Source organism: Anopheles merus, chromosome 2R (assembly GCF_017562075.2).
Source record: "Anopheles merus strain MAF chromosome 2R, AmerM5.1, whole genome shotgun sequence".
NCBI lineage: Eukaryota > Metazoa > Arthropoda > Insecta > Diptera > Culicidae > Anopheles > Anopheles merus.
The window spans coordinates 195,829-200,231 of record NC_054082.1 but is presented as its reverse complement, the minus strand read 5'-3'; the positions used below and the strand labels follow the sequence as shown (position 1 = coordinate 200,231).

At 36.2% G+C, this 4,403-nt stretch overlaps 1 long non-coding RNA gene across 1 annotated transcript; it reads right to left on the bottom strand.

Annotated features, from left to right (window-relative positions):
- Positions 1-1,184: 1,184 nt before the first annotated feature.
- LOC121588823 lies at positions 1,185-2,355 on the bottom strand. The gene is made up of 2 exons (XR_006004220.1): positions 1,529-2,355; positions 1,185-1,459 (listed from the first exon to the last, which is right to left on the bottom strand). It is a non-coding gene; the product is annotated as an uncharacterized LOC121588823 (long non-coding RNA).
- Positions 2,356-4,403: the final 2,048 nt, after the last annotated feature.

Below are 4,403 nucleotides of genomic sequence, written 5' to 3'. Positions count from 1 at the left end.
AATTCCCTCGTTGTTGCCATCCAGTTTTGTAGCAATTACTGTACATGGATTCTTTGTTTGTTATTTTTTGTCATCTTGTCGATGATATGTGACGAGGAGATGTTATCATCTGCATATCATCCTATCTAATATAAAACATTTATTTTTAGCTGCACTTCATTCCATACAAATTTACAGCAGACCATATTTCTCAAGAATTAGCAATGATTAATGCAGTGCTCATTCCACATAATCTAGTTAAACAAGACATTAGAAGTTTTGTAAGAGGTCAAACAGTTACTATACGGTTAAAAATATTACTATATAGAAAAACATTTTGCCCCAGTTCTGTTCATGTAATGGCAATTTCAATTAAAAAAAGATCTGTAGACTGTGTATTAAAATGACAATTTAATGGTTAAGTAATCAATTCTTTAAAATTCCACTCTCTACCTTCAATAGAAAAGGACAATAATCACACTAAATAAATGTTTTCCAATTGTATCCGGTGTTCTAAAATGTCCTTCCAATAACAAACGAATCACTGAAATATTTTTCCCAACAGCCAGCAGATTGTTGCATACTAAATCCCACACACGTCATTCGACTGTTCAAATCGATCGAAATGATAAGTTGCGTAGCTGACCGTAGCGAACTCCAAGTGCTGAGTAAATGTTTGTTCTACACGCCCATGCTGCTTGCTTTTCTCATCGCTTAGTCTTGAACCTCTACTTATGATACAATTTGACATGGGATTTAAAGTTCAACCTAATAATGAGACTGGAGATTTCTTCTGGACCATTTGTATGACTAAAACTCCGTGAAATAAGCCGGGATGAAATTTAGAATCTTTACCCTTTTTTATTCAATAGGCAAAAACGATCTGTACGTAGTGTTGGCGGTGTTATTGGTTCTCATGATTATGTTAAGTTATACTACACATACAACAATACTAGCAAAAAAAAGTAGTACAATATGTGTTTGCCCAGTTGTTGATTAGATGGTGTTTACGGTTCGCATTTCAGTACATTTCCATTGAATTCCATTACATTCCATTGAAGATAAAATTGTTATTGTACGTCAAATATTTTCCATAACGGCAAGATTTGGGAGTAGAATTGGCAAACAGGATAACAATATCCATATTTGATTCAACATAGATCAAAGTGCTCTTTACAATATCCACAATGGTCACAATGCCAGTCTTACGTGAATAGTTTTGATGTGACATTTATTTGCATTAAAATTTCAATACCACTATGCTACACTATGTTTTATTTCCGTCCAACAAGCATCCAGTAATATAAATGAACAGTGCTCCATAGATTTTGCTTACAATGAATTTCACAATAGACATTACCAAATGATTAATTCATTGTAGGCCGAGCTTAGGTGAAGCCTCGAATGGAATGTGCTGTAATGGAGATTTTGTACCCATGTGTTCTAGGTATCTTTCACGATGCTCTGGAACGTATGGTTTCTGAAAAGCAAAATGAAACGATTTTGTTAAATGGCATATTTATCAATTGCAATTATTAAGGAAACATACAACTTTTTTCGGTGAAACCGGCGGTCGTAATGGATTCTGACCAGTGTAAGAAGTTAGATATGTGGTATTCCAAACAGATTGCTTACAAATTTTCTTTGAATACATTCTGTTGTCCCAAATTCGAGTTACTGATAATTTCTATCCACGGTCGTTTGGTTTCAACACGAAATTCTATCTATCGTAAATATTGCCCCGTGATCTTCAAGTTACATCGGCACAGCCTACTGCTTCTCATTGATGTATCGCGAAGCTTTTCCAGCTGTTCTTGACGTTTAGAAAATGCCGATACCGACGTTTGACAAGTGTCGGCAAACGGTTTTGTTTCACGACATCGACAAACAGGTAATAAAACTGATTTTGTTTTCGATCCACGTGCTTTTTGCATTGCTTTACATGAATAGTCCTTTGAGCAGCAGGGGGTTTCACATTTCTTATCACAAATTGCATTAACACAACGTTTGCAACAGTTTATAGATTCGGCATCGGTCATACAGAATGTATCATGGGAATGACAACATTTCTTATGTACACAATAACACTTACACAACACTCGTGACGCAATTTTTTTGCAATTTGTGCATTCCAATGAGTCCACTGATATCACTCCGTTAGGCACCTGCGATTTAGTACACTTCATGCATTTGTTTACACTGGGTTCTTTGTAGTTTTTTGCAGGACGGTCCTCTTCTTCTAGACATGGTGGAATGTAAATGGTTGAATAGGTAGTTGCAAAACGAGACATTACGAAAAAACAACTGTATACTATAGAGTTTATCACCGTGTACTGCGATAGTGGCTTGAAAAAATACATGTATTGATTTTGTCATTGTCTTCTAGCTTTCTGATTTTAATCTGATCAAAAATTTCATCTGCTTTATCTATTAAATTAGCGTGTCAATTTCGACCTGACCAGTTCAACTGAATCATTTTTATCTTAACCAAAATGTTTTCATTTGCATAAGTTACAGTTTTTAAAAGTTTTTAGTTGAATAATTTAAAAAGTCATAAACATTTTTATTTCAAATAAAAAGTAAGATTATTTAAATTAAAGAAAACGCCTATAGTTATGCTTGTTTATGCGCTGCAGCAATTTAAAGCTCAGTAAAACGGCATTCGCTCCTATAAATACTGTAAATACTATCACTCACGTACCAAAAATGCACAGAATTTAAACGAAAACGAGAACTAGGATAAATAAACACAATTACGAAAAAATAAAGACAATTCTGTGAGAAATAGAGATAGATATTCAAAACGGCAACATAAATCCATTTCCGTAGTTAAAAGCGAAATTATGAGTATTGAGCGAAACAACAAAGCACGCATATAATGAACAAGAACTGGGGTAAACCTGGTAGCAGACAGGAAGACGTTTTTGTTGGGATGTGATACACTGCTCTGAGGATAAAAAGTTGGGCCGGAAGAAATAATTTTCACTCGGACGATGCATATGTGCTGCTGGAGCGAAGTAGAAAAGAATCTGCGGGGTTGGTTGGGAATGTCCGTTCGTTGGACCATTTGGTGGCCACCGTATTCCGGATAGCCAAATTGCCTTGGTTCTTAAGAGAGTTTCTGCCAGAAGCCGATCATAGCCGTCTGTCATTCCCATTCCATTCATTCCAAACGATGATCGATCAGGCGTTGGTTGGATCGATAGGTTTCATTCACTTTAACGTAGCGGTCTGTAATCATCAAGCTCGAAAACCAGTGCCGATCGATGGCACCGAAGCTCATCTTCCGCTCTACCATCCTAAGCCCATTTTCCTATTCCCACCTTTTTGGAGGTGGGACTTCTAGGATGGGGGTGCGATGAGTGACCAACGTCAAGAAGCTCTATCATTCCTTTCCTTTGCTTTATGTCCGCCGTACAAAGTACAGAACACAGAAGCTGAAAATTGCGTACGAGTCCAATTATTATAAGAGCGCGCACCTTAAAATAATGCCAATTATCAATATTGTTGATGGTGTTTTAGGAAATGGAAGTAGAACCTTTCATTATGGCGGAAAAGGAAAATAGCCATCAGAAAATAGAAAAAAAATCTCGGCAGGTCCAATCACCGTCTCTATTTACTAGCACAGGAAAGGATTAACCACGGAGTGGTTCCGGTGATGGAAATCAATTTTCTGTAAAATCTAATGCCATCGTGTGCATTGCCGGCATGAAAGCTAAGCGGTGGTTTTCATGCACCTCTGTTCTGAAACTGCTATTCGGATCTGCCATAATGTTTACCTCAATCATCGTACTACTTGTTCTTTCTTCCACATTGATCGCAGTAAAACATGTTCGCATCCATACTTTTGTTCGTGCACAATTCGATGAACGTTACAATGTGGGAAGTGAAAATTAAAACATACAAAAGCTTACCAGACCATTGTAGGCACAATCTCCTGTAATTATTTCGCTTATAACCTTAAAAAGACAAAATAACGAAAGTAGTATTTGTCACTAGCATCAAAATGCGCTACAACAGATACAAACTCTTATCACTATTTTCTGATGTTCATGTTTTGTATGTATAAATATGATACGAAATAATGTTCGCACTTCCACATCATCGAACACACATCACGAGGCGTCGATAGAATCTCGGGTGTGCAATTAAAATAATAGGATTATTGCCGGAAATTGAATTCGCTCGTAATTCTATCAAAGGGTTTAATAGCTGAGTATTTCCATTTTTTTGAAATTTTTATCGCTGCAAATCATTTGATGCATCATTTCACAAATTAAACACGTTGATTATGCATGTACAATACGTAGTCCTCAAGAAACATTTTACAAATAAACCATCGCTATAACGTACTTTTGTAATCATTGATTATACGAATAACAGCATCAACATATGAAACACTTGACATTTGAAACTTCTTTTTC